Source organism: Leuciscus leuciscus, assembly GCF_965113295.1.
Source record: "Leuciscus leuciscus genome assembly, chromosome: 2".
In the NCBI taxonomy this organism is placed as follows: domain Eukaryota; kingdom Metazoa; phylum Chordata; class Actinopteri; order Cypriniformes; family Leuciscidae; genus Leuciscus; species Leuciscus leuciscus.
Genome location: NC_138726.1, coordinates 12,602,245 through 12,628,156, shown reverse-complemented (window position 1 = coordinate 12,628,156; position 25,912 = coordinate 12,602,245). Strand labels below are relative to the sequence as shown.

Sequence of the window (25,912 nt, the reverse complement as noted above, 5' to 3'; positions counted from 1 at the left end):
CCATGTTCATTATACTCATTAAAGGGTCTGGCTTCAAATCCGGCACTACCCATCACACATTTTCCTAGAACTAGGCTTACTGTTGGAAACACAGCTGGTCTGAAGAGAGACCAGAGTATTGTTACGTTTCGGAACGTAAATTTTGTGTATCATGTATATTGTTCAGAGCAAGTGTGTGTGCGCATGTGTTCTCTCTCTCTCTCTCTCTCTCTCTCTCTCTCTCTCTCTCTCTCTCTCTCTCTGTCTCTCTTTAAACCGAGGTCCTGACACTCTGTGGTCATAAAAAAAAAATCCTGTAACCCCATAACCCCGGTGTCCTGGCCAAATTCCATCCATTGGCCTTCATCAGTCATGGCCTCCTAATAATTCCCATCCACTGAATGTGCTCTATCACTCTCTCTCCTCTCCACCTATAGCTGGTGTGTGGTGAGCGTACTGGTGCCGTTGTACTGTGGCTGCCGTCGCACACTGGTGGTGGTTGAGGAGAGATTCCCAGATATGATTGTAAAGCGCTTTGGGTATACAGAAGTACTTATGAAAGCACTATATAAATGCCTCATTCATTCATATATGAATTGAGAAATTGTATTGAAGATAAAGTGTCCTCCACACATCCAAATGACAGATAGAGGCTGCATTCGAAACCGCATACTGCCCTACTATATAGTAGGCGAAAAGCAGTAGGCAAGCGAATGAGCATGTACGAATCCTTAGTACTCCTAGTAATCTAGTAATCTAGTACTCTAGTAATCCTTAGTAAGAGTAGGCGAGAATTACCTGGGTGACTTACTAATTCTCGCGATATTCGGACGTACATAAACTAATAGTGCGTTCGAATATGCCTACTTTCCTACTATATAGTAGGAGAAAACAGTATGTGAAAGGAGTAGTACGTTGGAAACATCAGTATTCATAAAAGAGTAGGCGAGAAGTTCCCAGATACTCAAACAGAGTACTACTTCCGGACAGATTTTCGAGTGCTCATCCGATGGATACTTTGCTATCCCAGGAGGCCACGGGAGAGGATACGTTGAACATAGCGGAGATCAGCGACGCGGGTGTTTTCAAATGTGAGTAAACACTTAACACGCATGTGCTGACCTACTGTAGAGTAGCCTAGAATGTACAACTGGATCATGAATTTCTGGTTTAAAATAACTATAAGTTAGAGTAGGTTCTGCATTTTCTCAGAATATATCCAGTAGAGAATGGAACACCTCTAGGAAGTGAACTGTTGAAGGTGTAAATGAGTTAGACAGTATAGTATAGATTTTGCTGTAAAAACATGTTTTATTATATAGGCTAACAGGGGAGCCCCAGTAAGCACACGGATGTCTCTAAAGTGGATTTACATAACCATATAACATTACATCTTAAAGACGCTTATTTTAAATGTCTATTTACATCTGAAAGGAAAATATTCTATAAGTATTGCAGATGAGCACATCATGACATGAAATAGACATCTGAGTGATGAATGTCAAGTCAAGTCAAGTCAAGTCAAGTATATTTGTATAGCGCTTTTCACAATACAGATTGTATCAAAGCAGCTTCACAGTATTAAATTAAAATACTGCCATGGTGCCATGGATGAGACCCACCATCACTCCACCTGCTCTTATTACCTCAATGTGTGCTATTATGTAGGATAATTCACTGTTGTCAATACTGTAACTTACATTAGACAAAGTTGCTGTAAGTAAAGTAAATAAACAAATCCATAAAGTAACTAAACATATGTTATCTATTGTGTTTGTCCCTTAGTACTGTTGATAAATTGAGGAACATTTAAGTTGGATAAAAAGTGAGTTAACATCAGCAACATCCTCAACATGTAAATCTATCATAAATCACAGAGGAAACGTGAATCTTGTCTGGATGTTACAGGGACAGATGAACATGTGTGTGTTTATCCAGTGGAGAGTGTCTCATGAAGCTGAATGCTGCCATCAAAGGCTTTGAGTGAGTAAACAACAGAAATGGATAACAAAATCTATTCAATATTAAGTTGTAGTTTATTGTAATTATTGTAATTTCAAACAGAGATATTACAACACTTTTCTGATTCTTGATTTCTGTGCATTTGCTGCAGATATTTTGTGGTGGAGATCTTACCTGCAAGGAAAGATGATGGCGGCATCAAAGGTTTTAGGGATTTTACTAAAATATAAAGTAAGGTCATTTATGTTACTTATGTTATGTTACAGAAATCAAATTACATTGTGCTGTTGAAATGACTGCTTTTATATAATGTTTGTGCATTTTTGTTGGATTCTGAAATCTCTGCAGACTGGTTTGAGCACTGAGGATGCTCAAACCAGGAGGATGTTTTCTCCCAAGGCGGGATCTTCAAGCAGCTGCCCGTCTCCTTTGTGCAGACATTACAAACGCTGTGGAAAACCATTCTAGGTAGGGCTGTTGAGTTACTGATGTTATGAGGTGTTAGTGCGCCAGTCACTTATATAATGTTTTATTGCAGAACTTATAGCTACATACAAGATCAGGGAAAGATGCCATAGTTGTATCTTTAACAATGAACAATTATAATGACAAAAACAGAAAACATAAAGATCATGGGTTTGTGTACATCATATGATATTTATACACAGGAAAAAAGAACAATGACAAGGCTAAATATCTTTAAATAGTTCTTCATAATACATACATATATATATATTTTATTATTAATATTATTATGTTATTTATATGCCTGAGGAATGAAACAAGAGGTAAATTCAACAAGAAAAAGAGGAAAACTTAAAAGGAGATTTTTTTTGGGGGGGTGGGGGGTATAAAATAAAGAAATTAACAACATGTTCAAGAGATGATGATTTTGGGGTTTCTTTAAACAAATTATATCATGGATAAAACTGTGGGTCACATTAGGGTTTAAAATATTGGTCCAGGGGCCGGGACCTTCAGATGGCAGACCAATGTAAGTAGTGAGCAGGACACAAGAGGCTACAGGTAAGGGTCGGCAGACGGTGGGGTTTCTCTTCTCACAGGACAGCATCAGATAACTGAGTGTCACCTCTCTTTCACAGGACAACAGGGATTGGACGAAGGACCAGGACCTTCTTGTGGTGAGCAATGAACAATCGGCAGAAGGCGATGACCGTTCAGATGAAATGCAGTAGTCAGCAGTATGTGGTGGGCAGGACACAAAGGGACTACAGGTGGGTAGCAGCAGACAATGGGCTTTCTCTTTTCACATGACAGCATCAGATAACTGAGTGTCACCTTCCTTTCGCAGGACAGCAGCAGTATGCGGCAGCAGATAACAGGTTGTCTATGTTCACAGAACAGCAATGGTGAGTACAGAATCCAGCAGTTAATAACTGAGTCTTCTTACCACAGGGCAGCAATGGCAGAATGCAGTAGCGGATAACAGGTTCTCTACGTTCACAGAACAGCAATGGTGAGTACAGAATCCAGCAGTTAATAACTGAGTCTTCTTACCACAGGGCAGCAATGGCAGAATGCAGTGGCGGATAACAGGTTCTCTACGTTCACAGAACAGCAATGGTGAGTACAGAATCCAACAGTCAATAACTGAGTCTTCTTACCACAGGGCGGCAATGGCAGCATACAGCGGCAGATAACAAGTTCTCTATGTTCACAGAACAGCAATAGTGAGTACAGAATCCAGCAGTTAATAACTGAGTCTTCTTACCACAGGGCAGCAGGCAGAATGCAGTGGCGGATAACAGGTTCTCTATGTTCACAGAACAGCAATGGCAGCATGCAGCGGCAGACAACAGGTTCTCTTCACTTCAGCTCGTCGGGACCGGCAAATCCACTATGATGATACTTTCAAAGGGAGACACCAAGTTCGACCAACAATCTGTAATTCAGAACACACTCGTTTCCCTCGCCACACCAACCGTCTTTACTTCTGCTGCTGTCCCGCCGCCTCTGCCTCTCGTCTCGTCTTCCTGTAACCTCAACTTTAATCAGGACCGCTATGCTTGCATGCAGAGCCATAGAGAGAGAGAGTTGCGACACTCTTTGATGTCGCCGCTATGGCTGTCACGTGGTTCATGTAAGCCCCAATAGTTCCAAAACGTACGCTGGCTGTCATGTTCTTCTATGGGACAGACAGCAGCGATTGCATTATTGAACGGTAAATATAAAATAAAACACACACCCAAGTACTTTTTCAGCTGTTATTGCATTATTGCATTTTGTTAATGTCAGTTTTGCATTTGGAGATAAGTTTTAAGCTATATTTTTGGAGGGAAAAGCTTAGTGTTCATGTTCGCATGGGTAGTAGCACTGGCTTTAGCGGCTCTAACTTAACTTTTCCATATCATTCATCTGATGATGGACGTCTCATGATATTTATTTTAGCACAACTGGGCTGTATTAGGCTATTGATTCCCGTGATTTTGCTTATAAATGTAGATTCAGCCATTAGCCTACCTTCGTGATCACGCAAAGAGATCTGCCGTGGCGGTCAGTTCAGAATTCGCTTAGAAGCTAGCTCACTTCTTCTGATGAAAGTGGCCACCCCCAGGACCACAACGTGAAACGTGATCATGTTAAGACTAAGAATATTATTTTAAGATTAAGCCATACACATTATCAAAACTATAACAGATTAAAAACGAATTTAAGCATGGCTGATACAAATGAAGGTTTTCAAATAAAATATTTTTTATTAAACAATGACAGACAACAAAAATGTGTGCTTGTGTGTGTGAACAAGAAAAACAAAAACCAGGGGCAGGTGATCCATGAAACAGACAGGACTGGTGATGGCCATAACAATCCTAAAGGTCCAGCATTGTTCTCACAAGCCGCTTCACTCAAGACAATAATAACATAATGAAAAGTTAGTATATCCCAAAAAATTAAATTAAATAAAAGTTGCTATAAAGGTGGTAGCGATTCATTACCGAACTCTTAGCTGACGAAGTCGCGCTAGCTAACTAACGTTAGCTAGCAGGCAGTGCTTGAAAATTGGTTGAAACAACCAACATAAAATATAAATAATTACGCTGTGCATGTACACATGAAGACCAGTATAAGCATCGCAAAGGGCCTCTGATACAATATAGACAGTTGACAATTCAAAAGAGGTCGATATTTCGGCAACTTAACTCTGGAACAACTCGACGCGCAGCAATGTAAGTGAATGGTGTCCAACGCCCAAATGACAGTGTTTGGAACTATTCCGATCTTCATATCCCGGAAGTAGGCGGTTAAAAGCGCCGCCATTATTTACAACGGAGGTCTATGGGAGTGTCGCAACTCTCTCTCTCTATGACTCTGCTTGCATGCACACGCGCCGTCTCTCTTCAAACGGCTGCTTTTTTAAATCACCCGTTCCCAACACACGCTCCAATAGCTGCTTGATTATCCACTGCAGCTGTTACTCATCAACATGACAGGCCGCCGGAACCGTCCTGTTGTCCCACCGAAAATGTTTCCCCAGGGGAACTCGTTCTCTATTCGAAATTCCCATTCGTCACCCGGTGACATATTCACAAAATAAATGGGCAGCTGTTTCTTCAACAATACCACAATATGAGCAAGTTTCATCAATATCAAGATATTTACAGATAGATTAATTAAACGTGTCGTTTGTATCTTTTAAGTTGTTGTGCTTGTGATAACGAGTCGTAGGTAACATGATTAACGTCAACATGTCAGATGTCGGATCGCATTCATACTTAACGAGATCTGGCTATATAGTACCTACTCTTTTTGCGCTCGTTAAGTAAGTACTTATTGAAATTAAGTACCTACCCATTGAGTATGCGGTTTCAAATGCAGCCATAGAGTTCAAGGACTCAACTCTGAGAATAATTTGCAATATGGAAACATTATTACTTTATTAGCAAATGTAAAATCAGTCAATGTAATTTCTAATATTCAAACAGGCTACAGTTCCAGATAATTCCAGAATTGTTGCAAACATAGTTCTTTTCTGCCATGTGAATGATGTGGAGATATAAAACAGATCATCAATCCAGGATGCATCATCTCGTCTGAACATTCCTGAAATCTTCAAGCATAGGCACACACCTTTCATAAGTCCAAACATGCCCTGCAATTGCACCATTACAAAGAACCGACAACCTTCCCCCAAGGTTAAATTTTATCAGGACCCACCTAAAACATTAGCTTCATTCAGGTGGAACAATAACATGAAGATATAATAATATTTGTATACAGCCATTCAGAGCAAATAAAACTTACATAAACTTCAAACAGTTGTAAATTCTAACAATGCATGTACTGACTTACCTTCATGAAACTATATAGTGATTACTTTACCTCCAGGGCAGAGAGAGGACATGAGAACTTTAAAGGGGTAAACTTTCTTTAAAGGGGACCTATTATGTAATATTCACTTTTATAAGGTGTTTGAACACAGATGTGTGTCCACAGTGTGTCTTCTCATAATATATTTTCAGCAGTCCAGTATAAATACCTTTTTTTTATATAAAGTAAAGCAAAGCAAAACGTTTTTAAAAACCTATTCATAAATCTCACTGTATTATGTTTGTTAGGAGTGAGTGATTGTTGCTGTTGATGCCTTGTTGTAAAAGTTTTATTGGCTGTCAACAGTGTTCATATAGTGATTCGAGAAGGTTAAAGGTGTAAAAATTCTGGTTTGAAATTTCAAGAGAACCTGTGATGTCTATAGCTGGCTTATCTGAATGTCATCAAAGCATTAGAAGAGTAGTACAGCTCTGAATAAGGCCAGTCATCATCATCGGCGGTCACTCGAAGCGAGTATGACTGTCCTCTCCGTTGGGTCGTCTACTTGTGGGTCTTCAGATGGCTGTAGAGGCCAATCTGTGATCCACATACTTTGGTGCAGTGTGGGCAGGAGAAATATGATTGTTGTTGGTGGTTGAGCCTTTTTGTCTTTCTCCTTGTGAAGCTGTCGCTTTGTCTCTGCGGCAAGGTGGAGTTCTGTTTCATGGCATGCTGCACCTTCCTGCACGGATTTCTTCCAGGAGCTCCTGTCCAGTGCAGTGTGTTCCCAGTTGCTTGATGTGATATGGAATTCTTCAGAATGGCCTTGATATTGTCCTTGTAACGTTTCTTTTGCCCACCAGTTGCTCGGGTACCTTCCTTCAGCTGGGAGTACAGGATCTGTTTGGGGAGATGTGTATTGGGCATGCAGATGACATGGCCTGTCCATCGAAGTTGGTACTGCATTATTGTAGTGGTGATGCTGGTCATGTTGACTTCCTCCAAGACGCTGATGATGGTGCGTCTGTCCTCCCAGCTGATCCTCAGAATCTTTCGTAAGGATCTTTGATGGTATTGTTCCAGGGCTCTCAGGTGCCTGCTGTAGGTGGTCCATGACTCGACTCCATACAGCAGGGTGGGGAGGACAATGACTTTGTAGACCAAGAATTTGGTTTGGGCTGTTTGGTCTCGGACTTCAAAAACTCTTTTCCTAAGTCAAGTCAAGTCAAGTCAAGTTTATTTGTATAGCGCTTTTCACAATACAGATTGTATCAAAGCAGCTTCACAGTATTCAATTTAAATAATACAACAAAGTTTGTTTCAAGAGGAATTTATTGATTGATAAAATTAAATTAAATATCCCCAAAATATCCCCAACTGAGCAAGCCAAAGGCAACAGTGGCAAGGAACCGAAAAACTCCATCAAGTGACCTAATGGTGTCCTAAAACTCCATCAGGTGACCTAATGGAGAAAAAAAAACCTTGGGAGAACCCAGGCTCAGTCGGGGGCCAGTTCTCCTCCGGATGCCGGATTGTAGTTTGAACTGTGGGATTATATGAATGCCTGGCTGAAGAGATGCGACTTTAATCTAGTTTTAAACTGGGAGAGCGAGTCTGAGCAACGAACAGTATCAGGAAGACTATTCCAGAGTTTTGGAGCCAAATGTGAAAATGCTCTCCCTCCTTTGGTGGTTCTGAATATCCTAGGTATGACCAAAAGCCTTGAATTTAGTGATCTTAAAGAGCGCGATGGATTATAGGGCGATAGAAGATCCGTTAAATAGACTGGAGCTAAGCCGTTTAGGGCTTTATAAGTCAGTAACAATACCTTGTAATTAATACGGAACTTTATAGGTAACCAATGCAGTGATGATAAAATCGGTGTTATATGATCATATTTTCTTGATCTCGTAAGAACTCTAGCGGCGGCATTTTGGACTAACTGTAGCTTGTTTATTGAGGATGCAGGACAACCAGAGTCTGGCGTAGGCTCCACTGGCACAACTCAGGTGATGGTTAACTTCAGAGTCTATGTCAGCTTTTGAGGAAAGAAGGCTGCCAAGGTAGGAGAAGTGGTCCATGCTTTCAAGAGTGGTGTTGTCCACTTTTATGGTGGGCTGAGTAGCTGACTGGTTGGGTTGAAAATGATATAGGACCTGGGTCTTCTTGATGTTTAATTTTAGGCCCAGGGCTCTGTACGCCTAGGGAAAGGCATTCAGGATGCCCTGGAGGTCTTCTTCGGAGTGTGCTGCGATGACGTTATCATCCGCGTACTGAAGCTCTGTGACTGTGATGGTGATGTAGTTGACTTTGCTCTTGGCCTTGAACCTGTTAAGGTTGAAAAGTCTGCCATTAGTTCTATACATGATTGGAATCCCCTGTGGCAACTCTTCACCAATGAAGTGGAGTATGGCTGCAATGAAGATTGCAAACAGGGTGGGTGCGATGCTGTTTGACCTCTGTTTCCACTGTGAAAGGCTCAGACTTGGAGCCACTATTGCTGAGCACTGTGATCGACATGCCATCATGTAGAAGCCTTAGTATTCTGATAGACTTGTCATAACAGCCGTACCTTGATAGTATGCTCCACAAGGCCTAACAGTCCACCATGTCAAAAGCCTTTGTCAGGTCTATAAAGGCCATGTACAAAGGCTGCCTTTGTTTACGGCACTTTTCCTGTAGTTGCCATGCTGTGAATATCATGTCTGCTGTACCTCTGGATGAGCGAAAGCCACACTGTGATTCTGGGAGTACTCCCTCAGACAGTGGTAGCAGTCAGTTTGAAAGGACACGAGCAAGGACTTTGCCTATTGTCGACAGGAGCAATATGCCCCTGTAATTTTCACATTCAGCCTCGTCCCCCTTCTTGAATATGGTCACTATTAGAGCATCCCTGAGCTCTGAGGGAAGTACTTATTTTTCCCAGACTTTGAGGAGTAGGGCATGAATGTGGTATAGGAGCTCTGATCCACTTTCCTTTAAGATCCCAGCTGGGATCCCATCTGGACCGGCGGCCTTGTTGTTCTTAAGGCTCCTGATGGCGTCTTGCACCTCTGTTATAGTTGGAGGTTCCCCCATGTCTTCTCTGATGGGACTTTGGGGGATGTGTTTGATAATGTCTATTTCCTTTGTGCTGTCACTGTTTAGGAGTTCTTGGAAGTGCTCCTTCCATCGGGCATTAAAGGACTCGTTGTCCTTCAGCAGCTCCTACCCATCCTTTGTGCACAGGAGGCCATTTTCATCAAACCAGTCCTGGTGTTTTCTGGACTTGTACCCAATAATGGTTTTGCAGGTAGCAAGGATGGTAGACTTAAGCAGACTCCAGTATCCTTTGATGTCATCATGGTATTCTTGTCGGAGGCTTTCACCAAGAGAGGCCTGAAGTCGCTGCTGGATGGCAGTTTCATCCAGGCTATCAAGGTTCAGTCTTGGTCGGATCTGTTTCTTTTGAGCTCTCCTCTTCCTGGCTCGTACAATGACATAGTCAATGAGATGCCACTGTTTGAAGTGGGGGTGTCTCCAAGATGCTTTCAATTTGTTTTTCTGGCGAAAGAGAGTGTTAGTGATGGTGAGGTCATACTGAGCACACTTGCTGAGAAGCATAACTCTATTAGAGTTAATGTTCCTGATGCCTTCCTTTCCTATAGTGCCTTTCCAGAGGTGGTGATCCCCGGCCAACCCTGGCATGGAAGTCTCCTAGGAGAACAATCTTATCTTCTCTGGGAATTCTAAGCAGGCATAGAAGGCCTCTTTTACTTCCTCTTCAGAATCTAAAGTAGGGGCATATCTGTTGCTATCTGGTTGTTTGCAAGCACCAGACGGATGGCCATGTGACGGTCACTAATCCCCACAGGAAGTTCATAGAGGTGGCTGATATAAGCTGGTTTCTAATGGCAATTCCAACACCATGGATCCTGGGCTCATCAGCAGCTTTTCCTTTCCAGAAGAAAGTGTAGCCACCCTTCTCCTCTTTCAGTTGTCCTTCGTCTGCTAGTTGTGTTTCAGAGAGGGCGGCTAGATACAATCCGGTATCTGTTCAGTTCTCTAGCGATGATTGCAGTTCTCCTCTCCGGTCTATCACTGGTTGCACTATCCATCAGTGTGTGCACATTCCAGGCTCCAAAGTTCATAGTTTTGTGTTTCTGACCGCGAATGGTGATCCCTCTGGACGCGGTAATCGAGTCGGGAGGTTTGAGGCAGGCTATTTTTAGGGCACCTTTTCAAGTTCCTTCTCCTCATGTGGGGTGAGCAGAGTGGATCCTAAAGAGGGCTGCTCAGTCATCGGTGCAGCTGCCGAAGGGCTCTTTCTGCCTTGTTCCAAGAGCCCAGCGACTATGTCTAGCACTCACCGCCTAATGTGCCAGTTTATGACAAGGGGCTTCCAGATCTCACAATCCTGCCTCCGTCGCCAGTTTCTGGTCGCCATAGGATTTAAACCGGGATGTTAGGGTGGTTTCCCAAAGAGGATGCCTGTGTCTGATTTTGTTTAGCGTGGGGAGACTGGTGCACAGACAGCCACCACACGGTCCTTGACAGATCTGGGTCAGAATCCAGTGGCATGGAGTCCAAGACAACTGGGGGCCCTTTTCTGCTGCAGCCTTCATCCGCCTTCCCAGCCGTTGTGATGCTGTCATCATCATCCTTCGCCTGTTCCACCACTGAGGTCTTGGTTGGTTGGATTGCTCTTCGTCAGGGACCCCCTCCTTGACTTTTCCACCATGGGTGGCCCTACCAGGAGCATAGCTCCAGACGGCATTGCTCTTGGGATCACAGGACCACACAAGCCTCTCCACCACGACAAGGTGGAAATCCTCCGGAGAAGTAGCTCTGTATAATAAGACAATCGTTTTAGTTGAGATTGTTCTTGTTCATGCAACTCATTTGGTTTTGTCCGCTGTCCACAAAAAAAATAAAAAAATAAAATAAAATAAAATAATTCTATTACACTTTTATATATGTCAATATACAAATATGATTGTTCACAAAAGAACATATTTTGAAGAATGTTTCAGCTTTTGTACATACAAAGTTAACAGGGTCAAGGACTTTCAAGCTCCAAAAAGGGTGTAAAGTTTGCAGGACATCAATTGTGACTCTGGCATATCCCATGTCTTCTGAAGCCACAAGGTCATTTTACAAAGACTTTATTGACTCTCAAATTCTCAAAACTTTAAACGTATACTCAATGACTTCAGGAAAGAAGTTAACAATTCAATTGAAACACACATACCATTGTGCATAACAGTCTGTTTCATTTTAATTGTTCTAAACAGATTATATTGTAAAAATGTTTGTATTTTTTTACAGAAAAAGTAAAAATACTAAACATTTTAATTGTTTAACCCTTAAATGCATGAATGTTTCACCAATCATTATTACATATTCGGGTCTTTAGCGACCTGTTGCAATAATATAAAACTCTCCTGATGTTAGAATAACAATTACAGAAGGATAAAATAAAGCATATTTTGGAGCTTGGAAGGGTTCCGTTTGAGCAGATGTTTTATACCATCATCACTGTCTTTGTCAGAGCTAATTTCCCAGTACATTCAGCATCTGGCTCATATTTACGATCTCAAACATATTCTCAAAACTATAATTTTCAACATCTTCAAAATTAATATTTTGATCGCTGACAGCTTCTTCACCAGATCCGTGCACCATCAAGTGACAGTGATATTAATATTTGATTGCGTTCAGTACTTGTTCTGCGGAAAATCGCTGAGCCATTTCAAGTTTGGCTGATGATACCTACTATTCTTTTGTTTTCTGGCTGCGGTAACTATGAGAGAAACGTCACTTCATTATTGTGTATCAGACATCTTCACCTTGATGAATGAATTATTTATTATATAGTTATAGTTATTTTGATGTGTAATTTAAAAAAATGAAGGGGGGTAGTGAATGATGTCCCGGGTCACTAAATACCCGAGGTATGCATTTAAGGGTTAAATGTAATTTACCTTACTAGTGAAAAACTGTAAATGGTTAAAAAAAAAAAAAAACTTTAAAAAAACATCAAATTTATGTATTTTTTTTGCAAGTAAAAACTATTAATTTACAGTGAAAAATAGTCAAATAAATAAATAAAAACATTTCCAGAAGTCCCTATATGACAAATCACATTTATTTTATTTAAATAGTTTTGCTTATTTTTATTGCAAATTTTTATAGTTTATAGTTAAGGTTTATAGCATAATGTATGTGTCATATGTGTGTAATGCTGATTGTGTTTTGTTAAAATTTGCGTGTTATTGTGGGCCATGTGGGCTATGATTCATCATGTGGCTTTCTGTTAGGCCAAGCGGTTATCTGTAGCCTACATAAAAATAAAAAATAAAAACTGGACGTTTTGAACGTTCAGACAAAATTCTGAAATAACATTTTTATAACTTAAAGGGAACTTTAGCGAAAAGTTCTAGAAAATATTTGTGTTAGCTGTGGAGAAAAGTAATTTATTAACCCTATGTCATTCTTAATCGGTGTGTGTGACAGACCTCTGACAGGAGAGGGCGAGATTTCATCAGAAACAGTCAACAGGTGAGACACCCCTACCAAAATCGATGCCTTCTAGTGGAACGCCGCCTTAATGCAGTGCTCGTCGATCTCGCCCTCTAGTGCGCGACTAATGGACCGCCTTTACATGCATTCAGCTCCAGAATCAAGGAGAGATTGCTTCACACACGCGCGGCACGCACACCCATTCAGATCTTCGCTCTCCGCGTTCGTGTGCGCGCTCCTTGTAAATCTCCAACCTTGTGGAATCGAATAGGAAGACACTTGTGGCACAAGAGCGATGAAGATCAGTGCGCATAGGACGCTGTTTGTGTTCATCAGACCGTAAAAATATTTAAATATATGAGTATTTACTAAACGGATCACCAAACTTTCAAAAAGCCGACCGATGTGGACAGATGTGCTGATCCAGCTCTGAATCAGCCGATCATCAAGGTGAGTGGGCACTGTTAGTTTGATTGGATGTCGGTGCGCGCGCGCAGCGCACTGCATTGTTTGGGGGGTTTGAACTCATTTCTGTTATTACGCATTATGCAAAACAAGGCATAAGCACAGAGTCTGTCAGAAGCGCGTTTACATCAGAGAGAGAGAGAGAAGCTTATTTCACGCCTTGCGGTTATTTTTTAGTTAGGCTACATACTGACAGTTCTGTTGGTCTATTTAGCATGTTCCGTAAGCTATTCTTAACACCATGTGTGGTGCAATGCTGAGAAATTGTTTAAGAAAGCTTCTCTAAGCTGTTTTGATCTTAAAGGAATGTTCTACCGTCAAATTAAATTTCTGTCATCGTTTACTCACCCTGATGTTGTTTCAAACCTCTCTGCATTTCTTTCTATAAAGAAATTTTTCTTTCTATAATGGAACATCTTCTATATATATTTGACTCACCCTCATATCATTCCAAACCGTATGCATTATATATATATATATATATATATATATATATATATATATATATATATATATGATTTTAATTTTGGGGGGAACTAACTGTTTAAGTATTACTATACAATGTTTTCTCTGTCAGTGATGATGAAGACTGAGACAATAAACACTTCCAAAAAAGCTTATAGATTTAAAAATGTATGACTTCTCATGACATTACCATCAAATGAGGCATCGCTAACCTTTTCCACGAGTACTGAGACTACAGGCAAACTGGTCAGATGGTTTCCCTGCCCTTTTGCACTGTAATGGATGTTTTTGGGGTAGATTTGAAAGGCCATGGCAGGACATTGGTCACTCACTGTTATAATGGCATGATCAACTACTGCCGGATCACTGGGGAAGACATTATTTAGACATAGGCTCATTGGAAAAATGCACCTCTACCTACATTTACCAAAAAGGCACATACAATTCATACAAAAAAACAAAAACAGAAACAGAAACACTAGTGGCAGTAAACAACAACAACTTTTATTCTTTTTCATACAAAGTATGATTACTGGGGCAGGTTATTAACTTATTTTCATGCGGTTCTTTGCACAATACTATGTTATTATGACCTCAGAATGCTTTTAACATAGTGCATGATTTGTAAACTAAAGGCCCCGATATACTCGCGGTAAAGTTCTTTTTCATTCTTCACTCAGGGGTAAAAAAATAATTTGAAATACATGACCAGTAGTATACTGTTATACCCCATTGACGGCCATAGTACGGAAGAAAAAAAATACAATGGAAGTCAGTGAGGCCCATCAACTGTTTGGTTACCCATATTCTTCAAAATATCTTCTTTTGTGTTTAGCAGAAGAACGAAATTCATACAGGTTTGGACCAACTTGAGAGTAAATGATGACAGAATTTAAATTTGGGGGAATTTTCAATGATCCCTTTAACCTTCTAGCACTACTCACCGGAAATGTTTAATTGCGAAATGTGCAAGAAGCAACATATTATCATTTTGCCGAAATTTAGCCACAGGCACGTTTTTCCAATGAGCGTGGGTTGAAATAATCATGGGTAACTAACTAAATCAGTCTCACTGGCAGTTTGAAGAGTTATTACCTCTAAATAGAGCAGAGAAATAACATACTGACCTGGGGAAAATCAATCCCACAGCCCAGAGAGCGAGAAGCAAAGAAAAAGAGATAGTTGAAAAGGATAATGTTCACTAATAAAGACTTCAAAGGAATAGTTGTGGTATTTATTCAGACCTATAAGTGGAAAAACTAGGGCCTGAATTAAGAAAGAAAGCTGAAACATGTAATATAAATGGACACCTGCTATTGTGAAATATGCACATATTTGTCTCTGTCAGACTATAGAGACAGACACAGAAAACAACAGCATATTGGAGATGAAAGCTGGATTAAGCTCAAGATTTTAAAAAAAGAATGCTGCAGAGCTTTTTTTAGACAAAAGATATGCAGAGAGGAGGTTTGCAAGAAATGACTCACGAGAAGAATGATGAAATTGGTGAAATGTTTTACAGGAGAAAAGTTGTCTGAATTTTCAGTCTATCAGTGTCACTTTATTTATTGGTTCAAAAGCAGTGCGGGTCAATTGCTATATTAGTTCAATTAAGGCATGATTGTAGTGGGCGTTTAATTCACAAACTGTTTTGTATGAAACCTCATCCTCTTCTGTCAAGGGTCTTTCACATTCACTGGTTAAGAATGGCAGATTTTCACAATACACACACATACTGCACTTTGTTATTCTTCTATATATTTGAATTACAGTATTTTAAAAGAATATACTTAATTGCAAATTGAATGTAATGTTTCCGGACACATAATTGTGAGTTATTTGCATTTAAATGAAAATGTAATATATTAAATGCAGTGAGCTAAACTTGAGTGTTTTTTAAGCTTTAGTACATCTTTATATGTGGTTTCATAATATTTTCTTTGAAATGTAGGTAAAGTGTACAGTTGTATGTACATAATAATCTAAATTAATTTATGCTAAACTAAAATGTACTTTAATGTTGTTTCTATTGAAACTTGAACCTCACCAATTTGCCTCCTATTTGCAAATGAAAGGTAGTACCAGTTGGATTTCTAGTTTTTAAACTATGTTTACCTCATTAGTAAAACATGACTGCTTTGAGTTGTTCATAAAATGTTGTGTTCTGTTCTTGAGCGTTTATGGGGATCACCTTTTGCCAAACTATACTCAGGAAGTGTTGAGGTCTACACGAAGATGCAGTTATGCAAACTCTCACACACGTTTGCATCCATGCAACATGCACACAGACATACATTAGCAAATAACAAATGACTATAACTGTATAGTCATATTAGTCATATTGCATATCTATAATGACTGTATTAGCAAATAACTGATGCAATACCAGTCTGCATGTTGCTACAGAAAGTTTACAACCATTTTAACAGTGTGTGCTATTCATGAAATACTCACAGACACACTGATATGCAAATATTTCTCTCTGCATGTCTAATCTTGACCATTTAGGGCTGTATACAGCCTGGCTCTGGTAGTGAGCCTGGGCCTTTGACATGACTTATTAAAAACACAGGAAACACAGCATGACCCCTTCTACTGTCAAGTCGGATAAACAGGAAGTCCATGTGTTTAAGAGAGTGTAATGTGAATGTTTTAGGGTTGTCTGTACCTAATTTCTACTGGGACAAGAATGAGAGATAGATGTGCATGAGCATGTGCATGTTGGGTTTCCATGTTTTATGGGGACTTTCAATAGACATAATGATTATTATACTGTAAAAACTGTATATTCTTTCCCATAACCCTAAACACAAGGCCCACAGAAAACTTTCTGCATTAAAAAAAAAAAAAAAAAAAAAAAAAAAATTGTATGATTTATAAGCTGTTTCAAAAAGAACAAGGTAAACATTTCTGGATAGTACGATCTTTGCGGGGACATTTGGTGCCCATAACGTAAGGTTTACCAGGACCACACACACACACACACACACACATAAAGAGAGTTTCTCATTGTGAGAGAGAGAGAGAGAGTTCTGTTATTTTGCATAACTGATTTGATAGTGCTGCATTGTGTTGCTGCTGAAAGATGGACAGAAAATAGGAGAGAGAAAAACCAGTCTTCCTGTCTGCTTATTCAGTTAACCAGAATTTTACAGTAACCACAGTGCAGTGGCAAGCACATTTGACTCTTTCTCTCTCTCTCTCTCTCTCTCTCTCTCTCTCTCTCTCTCTCTCTCTCTCTCTCTCTCTCTCTCTCTCTCAGTTTTAGGTTTAGTGTGGTTTATTGGCATGACTTCACTAAAAACTGCACATTTGTACTGTCTTGACTTTTGTAGCACACTTGTGTTGCAATGAGAAACTGTGAAACATATAAAAAAAAAAAAAAACCCAAAAAACCCAAAAGGAACCTTTTAGGGTTTCCCATCATGTGATCATTTTATGGATTATTTTTAATTGTAATAAAATGTTATGAATTTATCAGCTCGTAAACATACCTATGAAATATGCCGAAATAACCATTAAACACAAAAGTTTTATGCCATCATTTAAGAGATTTCTCCTTATGAGCCAGAGATACAAGCGCGCAGCCATCTTTCGAATATTTTCTATGAACTTGCTTTGTATATTTCTCTGGCATCGCTGTCGAAGAGTAAATAGCTGTTGAAGTGGAATTACCTATTGTAGAGTTAAGGAAAGATATCATGAATATTGTAACATGTTAAGCGGATGTCATAACATCAGTAAATCCGTAAGATCTTACCTTCATGCTGTGGAAATACAAACTGGAAGACAGAATACAAATGAGCGCAGATAAGGTTTTGGCATAATTGGTTCTTTAAATTTTTACTTAAAAATTTTACGAAAATTGTACTGCCAAAGCATTTGCAGCATAAGTGTGCAATAACAAAATTCTGCAGTGTAAAATGAAGTAAAATAGCAATACTGTGAAAAAACAAGTAATTTATTCTCTGTGAAATACATACATAAACAGTAACTTCCGCCTTTTGTTAAGCTGTCAAACTGTTCCATTTTCAGGGCAACAGGAAGCATCTGCACTGAGATAGAACGACCAACAGAGAACATTCCCTCTATCTTTCCTACACACACAGACAAAGCAGCCTGGTCTTATTGTATCAATACGTAACATTTGTAGGTGCAAAATGTACATTTTTGTTTGAGTACCGGTAGATGCTGAAATGTACAATATGGACATACTGACAACATTTAAACGTAAACATTATTTTGCGTATTTACAGCTAAAGAAATTCAAAATCTTTATGAATGTTTTATTTCATTAAGCTATTTGTTCACAAACTTTTACCACTTTTATAGGTAAATTGTAGATTCTTTAACCCTACCCCCAAACTCTTTTGTACGTCTAAAGTTGTTCATGCGTAAATAATTTGCGTTTTAGTGTCAATATTGTACATTTCATTGTGTATGAAAACGTAATTAAATGTACATGTGGTAGAACCACACTTTACTCTACTCTAGCACAGGAATCGACTCTTGTTGTCGACTATGGTGCTGTGTTTGAAATCACTCAATCATTTATAATAATATATATTTGACCAAGGCTTTTTCTCGTGACTTTTCCCTCTTTAAAATTAAGTATAGGGAACAACTAGGAAACAATGGTTATACTCATCATTTCAAAGTTAAGTCACCTCTTAAATGGACTAATTTGGCCAGTCAATATTACACACTTAAAGGCTATTTTCGACACAAAGCCATAAGTGTGTAATAATGTTGGCATTCTTGTATTCTTATTGCTAACCCTGTTTTGAAATGAAGTAAATGGAGCAATTGGAGCCAATTCCATTGAATCATGATGTGGGAGTCGAACACCCCAAGTAAAAATTACACATGAATACTCATGAGATCATGTTGGACAGAGAGCCACAAGATTCACAGAAGGCCTTAGACAAAGACTATGTTTACATACATGTTTACATACTCCCTCATAATGCGATTATAATGATATTTAGACAACTTTACCTCATGTAAACATGAAACAGTTTGTAATGATCAAATTGATGCGATTAAGGTCATAATCGTAGCAACCATGATCTTAGTGTATGCTGATTTTAATCGCAATAAACAGACATGTGAAGTGTGCATGTGCTTGTGACTTACATGGATGACACTGCATTTGAAGTAAGACTAAAACAGTGACCAGTAACACACCTACTGTATGAGAGTTCATCATTTGTGCTGTGCATTGGGATATGTGAATTATGGTGGTAAAAATAACAGACATTCTTGGCGAATAATCAGAATAATGAAAATTGCATGTTCTCTGATTATTGGAAATAATAATTACATTCCAAGGTGGTTTCTATCATTTTTTGACTTCAGAAGGAAACAGCAAAGTGACCAAAAGAACAATCATAACAGATCTTCCCATATAAAGCCCATGTTCGTACATGGCTTGAAAACCGCAAAAATCACGATAATTTTCGTAAGGGTCAAGAACACTTTTTAATGGCAGAACAGACACAAGTTCTCTACATCTCCTGCTCTGTAACAAGACACCAGCATAATAGCCGTCTCTATTCAAATGAATGCATGGCTTGGATTAACTGTACAGCTATTGTAAGCCTCCAATAAAATTATGAATAATGTGTTCTCAATGAGTAAAACCAGATGTGCCCATTATTATAGGCTACACTTACATATACACTTATTATTATTATTATTATATTCAGATTAATATAAAATAATGATACATTTAATTTAATTATTATTGCTCACACAAACATACACACTCTACCCACACTAAATACAATAAAATTGGCAGATTCTGCCCGCAAAAAGGCTTGAGAGTGAGAGAAAACACATTAGAGAGAGACACATTACAAATAGCTGTTTCCTGCAACACAGTGGTCTCTACTGTGGTCCAAACAGTCGCAGACAAAAAGTAAGCTCATTTTCACTCACTATTTAGAGATGCTGCTTCTTTTGTTCATGTATGTATAGGGTAGAGTGGGGGAAAGTGTGACATCTCTGATGCAAGAAAATTTGAATGTCTTGCTCCAATTAAAAGCTTAAAGAATTATATAAAAAATATCCCTGCTTTTACTGAGAATTATTTTAAAGTCCCCCTGTGGTGAAAATCGAGGTTGTAATATTGTTTATATGTCTATGTTGTGTTTTCGATATGCTTTAAGACAAACCACGTATAAATTCATAAGTCAACACCATTGCTGAGTATTTTCTCTTTAAAACGGCAGTGAACCAAAGACAGTCTCAAAAACGTGATTTGAAATGTGATGCTTTGAACATCAGCAAAAATACTGTTTGCAGAGTTGTGTAGCATTATAATTCTAGTTTATATATATATAGTTTATATAATTCAGTCATAATTTTAGTTTAATGATTAAGGACTTTTAGCTTGCTTGTCTTTGTTTTCCTGTTTTATTGTTCTATGTTCTCGTTTGTCATTAGTTACCATGGTTATTCATTAATAATAGGATTAATTAAATCACACCTGTTTGCATTTGAGTTTGTTATCTTGTGTTTTTATGTTTACACAACACCATTTTCAACTAATAACGGAAAACTTTTGTATGCGTTTTGGCCATTCATTTACACTACAAAGGCATTTTGGGGGTCTGAAAATGCAAGCTTTTGAAAACGGGTTTCAAAGTGCAAGGTTTTGAAAATGATAACTGGAGCTACAGTCTATGGTCTGGAGCTGCTGTGCTGTTGGCAACTAACAACGAACTCTTGTTATATTGTTTGTAAATACTGTGTTCTGTGTGTTATTTATTTTTTTGTGCTTCCTTGTCATTCGTTCATCATCTGCGCTTTATTTTTCGTGAAGCATAATTTTGTTGTGCTTCTGCTATGATAACAGACATTCACTCTTGGATTGCGTGCGCAACGGAGGGCGGTGTTAAGCGTTATTTTTAGTGCACTCGACTCGCATGATGGGTGATCGGGGTTCGAGGCTGATTCGGAGCAGGGTGGTTAGGATTGGAGAGTGAGTTTTGGAGGCGGAGCAATGAAGAGAGGGGTGTTTTTGATTTCAAATATCAATAATGTTCAACAGCGTTTTTGAAATACAGTTCCACCCCCCTTTTGAGCATAGATCTAAACTTAAATGGTTTCAATTCATGAATTCTTTGAAATACAGAACTAAGGTTGGTCTTTTTTTAAAGACGATAATTTTAGATTATTGCAGAAGTGAAAGCGTAAAAAGTTCTAGAAGTTTACGTTTACTGTAAAGCAGATGTACTACTGAATAATTTTTTTTTTTTTTTTTTTAAAACATATATTTTACAAAATAATTTGGACTCTAAAATACCTAATTTATGATAATTACTCAAATATGTGATACGGAATGTGAAGAGCTAGTGATCTCTATAGTGATCTAGGTCAGTCACAAAAATAAAATAAATGTAATATAATACAAAAATAAAATATATCATTATATCTTTATTTTGTTTTAAACTATTTGTGCACTGTTGTTGTCTCTGTGCACTGGAAAGCTTCTTCTGTCACCAAAACAAATTCCTTGGGTATGCAAACATTCTTGGCAATAAATCTCTTTCTAATTCTGACATTGAAATACGGATAATCTCTTCATTTTCTGCAGAGAAATGAATCATGTTTCACATGATTGGCTGCTCACACATTTATATCTACAAGCACTGCAGTGTTAATCATAAATCCAGAGTTGAAAGAGACTGTGAAACCACTGAATCCAATCTAACTTAAGTTAGATTTGTTTCATTTTGTCAACTTGAAACCCTGAGTTTGGAGTCATGAATTTGTTGTACAACACAGATTCCATTCCTCTAAATAGCATATGGAGTCTCTCACTTCACTTTCTCCCTGTTTTTTTCTCCACTGAGGTTTCTTTAGGTGAGACCATGATCTAACTTTGACAACAAAGATGAAACATCCAATAATGAGAATGAGATTAATAGTTGCATCATCAGTGAGTGTTGAGCTATCATTGCTTTATCTCTTCAGTGACTGATCATTTCACACTCGTATGTGTATCTGAAAGACAGCTTCTGTGTGAGCAATGTTATTTCCTCCTCTAATGAGTGATGTGGGTCTGATTAGATCAACATTTTTATTGTACAGTCACGAGAGGGAGAGAGAGAGAGAGAGAGAGAGAGAGAGAGAGAGAGAGAGAGAGAGAGAGAGAGAGAGAGAGAGAGAGAGAGAGAGAGAGAGAGAGAGAGAGAGAGAGAGAATGAAATAAAGACAGACAGATGATGTTGTATTCATATTTGAAGGTTCTCTCTCTCTCTCTCTCTCTCTCTCTCTCTCTCTCTCTCTCTCAAAATGCAGTCAGACTTCATTCTGTTAGGTAGATACATCTTTCAACCCCTGCGCAGTCAGGACACACACTCTGCAGGAGGGACTGAAATATTCAAAACACCTCCGCCATAAAACATCGGACAAACACACACACACACACACTCACTCATAACCTTCGATTAAATCGCTGTGAGGATCAATAGTTCTGGGGTTCTGTCACCAAGTAACAGAAGCTTCAAAAAACAGCTGCTTACAGACGATCACACACACACACACACACACACACACACACACACACACACACACACACACACACACACACACACACACACACACACACACACACACACACACACACACACACACACACACACACACATGCATGCATGATTGTTTAAATCCTCATGAGCATCAGAGACAGATGACAAACAAGAAAACGGTTTGATTCAGAAATGCATCTCTATAATGCAAAAAAAAGTGTATAGTTATCAAATCAAAAAATAAACTTGCATAGCATATATGAAACTGACATAAAATCCATTATGTTTATAATTGTATGTATCCATTATGAGTTTGATGCCAATACATGTTCTCCGTAAACTACTATAGTTGACCTTTTCAGATGAAGGGTGATTTTGACATATTTACATATGGCATGTTAACATATTGCTTGTTTGTCCTTAAAAAAACAAAAACACTTTGTCTTGTCTTTTAGGACATGTGTTTGATTTAAGGCCTATCCACCTTTTAACTTTCACCCCATGATGCTTTGCATGAATAATGGGAGTAACTTCCGTTAAACTGTAAACAGTAAACGAAAGGTTTGCTCTATGAACGCAATAAGCATTTTTAAAAACTGGGTATAATGAGATGACATTATTCTAATCACCCTTTTTCAGCTATCGAACATTACAATTGTAAGCATTAACAAATTACTACAACAAAGCACAAATAACCCCGAAAGCTTGATTATTTTCACAGCAGTATTACGGATGTAATGTATGTCTGTATGTAATATGTTTCCTTATTACACGGCTGTGGAATACTTGATTCTGATTGGTCAATCGCACCATCCAGTGGCATGTTATTCCCAGATAACGACCGCTGAAAACAGATAACACCGGCTCATCCGGGTCACTGAAGTCAGCAGCGCTATGTTGCTAGGAACGTTTTTTTCTTCATGGAAGTTTTGCATTTGGTGAACTAATAAAATATTAAAACTCAGTCAAATCAATATTTTGTGTGCAGTTATTTAATTTTGCCATCCAGTATCGTGGACTCGCTCTCTCTTGTTTCATACAAACGCAGCTGCTGCCATTTTGTGACTATTGTTTTGTACACTGTTGGATTATAAAATACAAACAGGTGCGATTTTAAAACAGTTTAATCTGAAATCAATCTATCTTATCTCCATAATTAATTATGTGGCGAAATGCTGTGTAGGCCTAATAGATGGACATTTAAGAGATATATGAAGTCATATAGTTTGAACTTCTCTCTCCGCGGAAGCTTTGCGTTAAAAGACCTAATAAAATATTTCATCAATATTTTGTGTCTAATTATTTACTTATGCGGTAAGTAGCCATGAGGTGATGAGGACCCCGACGTGAAGCGGAGGGGGGTTTGCATCAGCCTGAAGGGGTTTACTTACTTAATCAAAAATGTTCATTAATTGGAAAATTGAGTGATAATATTTCAAAGTGACTCTGTCATTTTAACTTACAGTAAATATGGTTTACCTGCTTTAGAAACGTTCCAGTAAACACTGCTATAATTGGGATTAGATGTGAAAAGGGAAGCCAATCACATTTTAAAGCATCCGTGTGAAAACAAACCTGGAAAGAGACGTGAGCATTTGGGGAGAAAAACAAGAGATTCTTAGTGCATTCCAGTGAATTATTCATGGGATAGCCTATATCATCGGGAGAGCAGACCAAAAATGCCCAGCATGTTTTGTTTCCGTACTGTTACAGCGGAATAAAAAGGAAAAAAAAAGAAAAGAATCAGGAGGAAAAGAATGCAGCGACTGAAAATAGATCTTGCCAGATATATTCATGTTACACTAAAATACCAAGTGTTACGTTATTCTCCTGATGTCTGAACATAAAACATGAATAACATTTTACAACTCATTCAATCAAACTGACGGATAAGGATTATTAGTAGTGATTAGTGATTTGAAATGATTTGTTTCAGTCTTTTTGAGTGGTCCCATGATCAAAAACACTCGTTAGGAAAAAGGTGGATTGGTTTACGGTTGGTCAGTTAATAGCGGTCTGTGAACGGTTATAGAAATTTGAAACAAAGAACAGAAGTCAAATGGACATTTTTTTTGTGGGGTTTCAGTAAGGCAGACTTTAGCAGTTCAGTTAGAGGCGATCCAACACACACACGTCCTAAACACACTGCACTCGTTTTCTCAGCACTGCGGCTTTTCTGCTAAAACTATTATTCTCTTCTCTCTCTCTATGAGGGCTGTAATTGTAAGTGTCCACCCACATCTCTGCAGTCTACACACGCACATATTCACCATACAATGAGATCCTATATAAAACACGCTTCATGTAGCTTAATGGAGGCTTGTGTGTGTGTGTGTGTGTGTGTGTGTGTGTGTGTGTGTGTGTGTGTGTGTGTGTGTGTGTGTGTGTGTGTGTGTGTGTGTGTGGCCGTGTATCATTACCCAAGATTGGTTGCACAAGAAAGCAGATTTTCCATGTAGTTTCTGGGGTGTCTGTCAAACAGAGTACTAAGGCTAAATTAGCCAGTCAGAGCTCAAATACATTTGGTTTGCTTGGAAAGTGAAATGGCTTGTTGTTTGAAATATTTGAGATTAACTCTTATTAAACTACACTGAAAAAAAGGGTTATTGAAATGATAACGTCTAAATTAGCTGGTTTTATTCAATTCAAAAATATTATTTAATATTGCGTAAATACATTATTTAATATATCCTAACTATTTAAGCAACCTGAATACATTGATTTATACAAACAAAATATATTTTTTATGGGCTTTATCAAGTAAGAAATAGCTCATCATGGTAATAATTGCAGGTTACAACTTTTTACTGTTTATATTGTTTTGTGAATTATTTTATGTGTACATTTGTGCATTTTGTTTATGTGGAATTCTCTGTACACTATAAAACATCCTGTTATTTTTACAGAACAAAAAAACTGGCAGCTGTGGTTGCCAAAATATTTCTGTAAAAAACTGTAAATTCTACAATTTAAAACTGTAATTTACAATTTAAACCAGTAAATCGAACAATGATTTTATGCTGCATTTGCAAGGCCACACTAGTAAAATCTGTTTTGTACGTTTTACATCCACCATTATAAAAAATAAAGAGAAAGACACATGATGAAGTTCATCTGTAAAAAATGATGGTGATTTTAACGGTAAAAGACCAGTTTAAAAAGAGAAACGGTTAATTGGTTAACAACAGAAATTTTCTGTACAGTGAATAACTGTAATAGAACTAACCGTACATTTAATGTAATTTTACAGTTTAATTTTTGGAAGTGAAGTCATTGTATAATTTAGTCAAAAACTGTAAATTGACATTCCCAGAATTCCCTGCATGACACGTCACTTTTGATGTATTTCCATTGAAATAACTGTTTCTTAGTTTTTTTCTTCTAATCAGTTATGTACATAAGGGTTTTATGTTACATCTAATGTTGTTAAATAAATGCGCTTTTTTAATGTCACGTGTGTTACCATGATGGTGTTTTGTGTTTATGTGAATGACACTGCTTCAGCTTGAGGAAAAGCTGCTTGTGATGATCTTTGATTCATCATTTGACTTTCTTATCACCACTTGTTATTGGTGGTTGTCAGTCTATTACAAAGGTAAAAAAAAAAACATAAGAGAGTACTTTAATAGGTTGGTAAATTAACATTATATGAGTTAATGAAATAAAAAAAAATTACTGTAAATTTAACAGAATTTTTTTATAGTGTAGCTTTCTACAAGTTGAGGTAAATGTAA

General features: G+C 38.2%; 1 protein-coding gene and 1 long non-coding RNA gene across 3 annotated transcripts in view; both read left to right on the top strand.

Moving 5' to 3' along the window:
• The first annotated feature begins 459 nt into the window (after positions 1-459).
• On the top strand, positions 460-2,177 carry LOC309486549. The gene is made up of 3 exons (XR_014201586.1): positions 460-1,074; positions 1,894-1,962; positions 2,093-2,177. It is a non-coding gene; the product is annotated as an uncharacterized lncRNA (long non-coding RNA).
• A 10,601-nt stretch (positions 2,178-12,778) lies between these two features.
• Positions 12,779-25,912, top strand: part of LOC309485382 (RAS guanyl-releasing protein 2) — a 41,210-nt gene continuing 28,076 nt past the window's right edge. The window contains exon 1 of one of the 2 annotated variants that reach the window (XM_082152223.1): positions 12,779-13,161. The gene's annotated coding sequence lies outside the window, so the exon portion shown is untranslated. The remainder of the gene's footprint in view (positions 13,162-25,912) is intronic. The other variant, XM_082152222.1, reaches the window with a different exon arrangement.